Here is a 5,919-nt window from a genome sequence, read left to right on the forward strand (position 1 = left end):
TGCTTTCTATAATATCAAGTTTCGTGTTGTCATGATGATGATAGTGCTTTAGAAGCAGAGGAGATGGGCGAGGACGCATGTCAGATTATTTGTTTCTCTTGGTCGAAGGCTCCTGAGCACCAGCACATCAGAGAAAATGCTCAGCTTGGCGTTTCCCTAACAGGGATTGGGGTGGATCCAGGGAGGCCTGCTGTATGATGGAATGAAGTTTCTTTCCCTGAACCAGTTTGCCCACCCTGGCTGCACGTGTGACATGAAAAATGCAGGCGCCTCTATCAGGAAAGCGTTCTTGGCAATACTCAGTGGGCTCAGAATTATTTGGCACACTCTCAGGTAGCTGACATCCAAACAATAAGTGATCTGGTTTTCAGTAAGGTAATTACCAAGAAAACCCACATGGTCTGGAGCCCTACATAGCATGTTACAACACACTGAACAAACGGCACACCTGAGCAGGCTTATTGTTAGAAAAAAAAAAAACTGTTCACTGTAATCACAAGAATATGTCAAAACTATTATTTTATTTGTGTACAGGCTTAAACCTCCTACTCTAAAACCACATTTTAAGTATTTGCTCACTCATTTTTAAAGCACTGTGGATCTCGCAAGTAGTTTTTATTGCTGTTGTTGTTGTTGTTTCTGGTGAAAAGATGTATATCTATAGATATATAGATATATTTAGAATTAGCCAGCAGGACTCAGTTTAGATGATCCCAATTTTGTTGGCAATATCCAAAGCATCGTAACCAGGAGCCAGTCGAACATATGCCTTCTTCTCTCCATCAGACCTAATCAGGGTGTTGACCTTGGGCATATCAATGTCATAAAGCTTCTTCATAGAGCTTCTTCACAGCCTGTGTGATCTGGAGCTAGTTGGCTTTAGCATCCACATTGAACACAAGTGTGTTGTTGTCTTCTGTCTTCTTCATGGCAGAGTCAGTGGTCAGCGGAAGCGTGATGACAGCACAGTGGTCAGGCTTGTTTCTTCTGGGGTCATTCCTTCAAGGATATTTGGGCTGCCTCCAGAGTCACAAGGTCTTGGGTCACCAGAAGATGGGTGACATGCGGATCTTCTTTTTTTTTTGTGGCTGTGGACACCTTTCAACCTTGCCTTCTTGGCCTTCAAAACCTTTGCTTTGGCTTTGGCTTTAGGAGGGGCAGGAGCTTTCTTCTTTGCCTTCAGCACCATCTTGTGAAAAGGGTGTTTTGTTTTTGTTTTTATACCTCTATGTGTAGTTCAGGAACATTCTCACAACAGTGCCATCCAGGTTTACAACTTCCCATCCAGAGATCACCCCATGCCCAGGGAGACACAAGACTGGAAATCTTTTGCCTCGTCATCAAGCACTCCTGTTTGGAGAAACTGGGCTGAAATATCATACCAATCTCTTTATCACAGAGCATTCTTTCAGTTTCCTTACATGGAAATAATAAGAAAGAAAAAATATAGTTATTTCAGAGACTGATAGAGAATAGCTGTTCTTTTTTCATCAGTGATCACAAACCCCTTGACACTGGAGAATTAATTGACTAGTCGGTGATCATACTTGGGAAATTTTCAGAACACTTTGCTGAAGTCAATCAGCTTAGAAATGGTATCTAATTCTAGAACCATTGTGCCAATGTGGAGAAATTTATTATTCATATATGTGAATTTCCCAGAAGTAAATTTTAAAGTAATTCTATAGTATAAAATCATATCAAAATTCAATGTGATTTTTTTTAAAAAAGCAATTCTCTCTCTCAATGTTTTTCAATTCACTTAGTCATTTCATGCTCAGTTTCCTCCCATTCATTAATTAACTATAAATTCATTGAGTCTCCTATGTACCAGACATTGTAGTCTAGACTCTGCAGATAGAACACCACAAAAAATGGATGGAAAAGATTTTTTTCAAGTGGAAAAAAGTATACAACAAAGAAATGCATAAGTTAAATATAGGGTATATCAGATAGTGATAAATGCTATGAAAAATAAAACAGGAAAGAAAATAGAGACTACCTGGATCGATGGGGCATGGAAGGTGCTCTTACATATGGTATGTTTATTTCCACCAAAAGTCCTGTTGAAATTTGATCCCCCATGTAGTGGTGTGGGGAGGTGGGACGCATTGGGAGGTGTTTGGTTCATGGGGGGTGGATCTTTCACGAATGGCTTGGTGCCCTTCTTGCAGTAGTGAATGAGTTCTTGCTCTGGCAAGACTGGATTAGGTCTTGATGAAATGGATTATTTCAGTTCTTTCTGGAATAGATTTGTTCGCATGAGACTGGGTTATTATAAAGCAAGATTTTTCCTTCTCTTTGGTCTCTCTGCACACATGAAGAAAAAGAAGGCCCTTTCTTTATCAAGTTTTGATCCCGCACGTGGTCTTCACCAGAAGCCAAGCAGATGCTGGCACCATGCCTCTTGTATTTCCCAGCATGCAGAACACTGAGGTAAATAAACCTCTTTTTTAAAAGGAATTACCCAATCTCAGGTATCCTGTTATAGCAATACAAAATGGACTAAAACAGAAGGGCTGCAATGTTAAAGAGGGCCATCAGAGATTTTTCCTAAGAAGAAGATATTAGGGCAAAGTAATAATACAGTGAGGGAATGAGCAATGTGGATGTCTGAGGGAATGCATTCCAGGCAGAGAGAAAAGGAAATGCAAAGCTCCTCTGGTACAAGGATGTCTGGTATATTCCAGGAATAGCCAGGTGGCGAGTAGAGCTAGAACAGAGTGAGCAAAGGGGAGGGATAGGAGGTCAGATCATATTAGGCCTTTTGGGTTATTCTAAAAACATTGCTTCAAGCATTAGACTTAACACATTTGATTTCAGCAGAGTGACATGATCTCACGTGTATCGTAAAAGCATTATGCTCATTTCAGTGTGGAAATTAGACTATAGGAGAGCATAAACCCAAGAGTTTACTCATCAAAGAGCATCAAGTAGGAGATTATTGCAATCATCCAGGCAAAAAACAACTACAGCTTGCATTAAAATAAGACGCATAGATGTTGCTGGATTCCAGATGTATTTCTAAAATAGAGTAAACAGAATTTCATTGGAATTAATGTGCGATATGAAAGAAGCCAGAAATAACTTCACAACTTTGTCTTAAAGAACTAAAGGATGGAGTTGGCCTTTGTTAAGTAAGGAAGACAGTGGGAAAGGTAGGTTTGCTAAGCAAAGGCATGGGAGAGACACTATGGCAACCAGGACTTCAGAGCAGGACATGCTGGGTGTGAGTTAGATACCAAAGTGGGGATGTTGAGTAAGGACTTGGTTATATAAATCTGGAGTGCAGGTCATATGTCTACCTGGAAAATATAACCCTGGAAGTCATCAGCATAGAGATGGTATTTTAACCTTTGAGACTGGATGAGATCATCAAGGGGTAAGCCTCCAAAATTCAATGCCAAAATGTTGAAGAACCAGAGAGAGACTGAGGAAAAGCTGCCAGTGACCTGGGAACATGAGAGGGAGTGGACAACTCTGTTAAACACCGCTGAGAGGTCCTGTGAGATGAGGACATGCAGTTGACCACTGGAGTTACGACATTGAGGCCACTGATGACACTGATAAGTCTTTTCTTCTAAAGACAATCAGGGGAAAGGAATTGAAGCTAAGGTACAGAAAATCTTTTGGAAGCTTCACTCTAAAGGGCAGCAAGGGAGACTTTCTTTAAATCAACTTTCTTGAAGTATAATCCACGTATAATAAAATTCACCAATTCTAGCTGTAGTGTTCAATGAATTTTGACAAATATGTATACCTGTTTAAGCACCACCACAATCAAGATATACAACATTTTTTGTTTCATTTTGTTTTGTGTGTTTTATTGAGACAGGGTTTCACTCTGTCACCCGGACTGGAGTGCAGTGGACCAATCATGGCTCATTGCAGCTTCGACCTCCCAGGTGGAAGCCATCCTCCTACCTCAGCCTCCTGAGTAGCTGGGACCACAGATGTGCACCATCATGACTAGCTAATTTGTTTTTTTGTTTTTGTTTTTGTTTTTTTGTCTAGATATGGGCTTTTTTTTTTTTTTTGTCTAGATACCGTTTTGCCCAGGCTGGTCTCAAACTCCTGGGCTCAAGTAATCCTCCCATATCAGCCTCCCAAAGTGTTGGGATTACAGGCATGAGCCACCATGCTTGACCTAGAACATTTTAATCACCTCAAAAACTTCTTTTGTGCCCTTTTCAGTTAATCAGCCTCTCACCCCCAGCCCCAGATCCAGGCAGCTACTAGTCTGCTTTCTGTCCCTATAGATTAGATGTCATTTTTAGAGCTTCACATAAATGGAATCATACAGAATATAATCTTTCGTGTCTGGTTTATTTCACTCAGTATAATGTTTCTGAGCATTATCCACACTGATGTATTTATTAATCAGTACTCCCTTTGTATTGCTGAGTACTATTCCATTAGGTGGAAACACCACATCTTGTTAATGCAGGTACCTGCTGATGAACATTTGAATTGTTTTCCAATTTAAGCTATTATGAGTAAAGCTGCTATAAACATTTGTGTTTAAGTCCTATCCTTTGTGAATATTTTCTTTTAATCAACAGAGAATTGTTGTTTAAGATCAAGGAATTTGGGAGTTACAATGACAATTGCAGTGATGATGAGATTCTGAATTTGTCATGGTATCTTAGTCCTGCACGGATATGCCTCCTTGAAAAATAAATAAGCATCATTCAGCTGTAGTCATTTAATATTCCACTCTAGTGAAATATCATGAGAACACTGTCCTTGCTTTCAAGTGGCATATAGTCTAATGAAGAAAACGAAAATGGAAATAAATTGGATTGCGGGTATGCTTCTTAACAGGTTGAAGAGTAGACTCAAGGGATTCTTTGAGAGATCAAAACTGGTTGCAACTATAAGTTGGCTCAAAAAAATGTTTATGTATAATGATGATATGAGTTATATGATGCTAAAGAATAAAAATATCAGTACTAAAGAAAAGTCGGGTATGCTTATGATATATTTCTAACCCTGAAGCGTATCATCATTCTGATTATCAACTGCAACCACCATGCTCCTGGGTGCATTATTTGCATGACTTTAGTAACCAACTACCAGCTTATAATTGTAGAAGCTTAGCAGGTGTTGCTTCTAGTTTAGCCTGATTTGCCTTTTGCATGATCTGTGATAACTTTTCTAACTTTCTATGCTACCATTTCTCCCTTTGCAAAATGTAATTAACAATATCTGAGTGAGATTAATGAAGTATCATGGGATGTATTATACTTCATAAAGGCAAAATAAAGTGTGTTTACTGACAGTAAAATATTAGCATGAGAATGTGAGTTTCCCCTGTTCCCCAAACTTTGACTATCTATTTATTTGTGTATCTATGTATGTTTCTCTCTCTCTCTCTCTCTCTCTCTCTCTGTGTGTGTGTGTGTGTGTGTGTGTGTATGTGTGTGTGTGTGTGTATGAAATCCTATTTCTTCTAACCTGCTAGGAATAGATGGGCTAGATACACTGAGGGAGAGAAAAGCAGTCCTTGACCTCTGGGAGCTGGCCTGGCACTTACAGTTGGGCACAGGTGTGGTTAGGAGCTGGCCTAGCACACACTGGTGGGCCATGGTGTCTCCTGCCTCCTGTTGTTCATGAACAATTTCACAGACACAGACATCAGACATGGTCACTCTGAGGCCATCATAAAGTGAGGCAAAGCAGGACCTCTTCATAATTTTATCTAAGAAAAGATAAAAATATAGTCATTGTGCAGTCCATCAAATAGCAAACATCCTGGTCTCTCCTGGTGAATATGATCGACTGTCACTTCTTCAGTTTTATCCTCAATCTAGATTATCCTCCCCATAGATAAGACTTATTCAGACACCTAGTCACAGAACTGTCCCCTCTCCCTGACAGCAGCCACTCTAGAACAAAGTCCTGCTTCTTTAGATCATC

General features: G+C 39.8%; 1 pseudogene; it reads right to left on the bottom strand.

The window, feature by feature from the left end:
• Positions 1 to 703: 703 nt before the first annotated feature.
• On the bottom strand, positions 704 to 1,189 carry LOC141408261 (large ribosomal subunit protein uL23 pseudogene; annotated as a pseudogene).
• Between the last annotated feature and the right edge of the window lie 4,730 nt (positions 1,190 to 5,919).

The sequence above is a fragment of the Macaca fascicularis genome, chromosome 12, assembly GCF_037993035.2.
Source record: "Macaca fascicularis isolate 582-1 chromosome 12, T2T-MFA8v1.1".
In the NCBI taxonomy this organism is placed as follows: domain Eukaryota; kingdom Metazoa; phylum Chordata; class Mammalia; order Primates; family Cercopithecidae; genus Macaca; species Macaca fascicularis.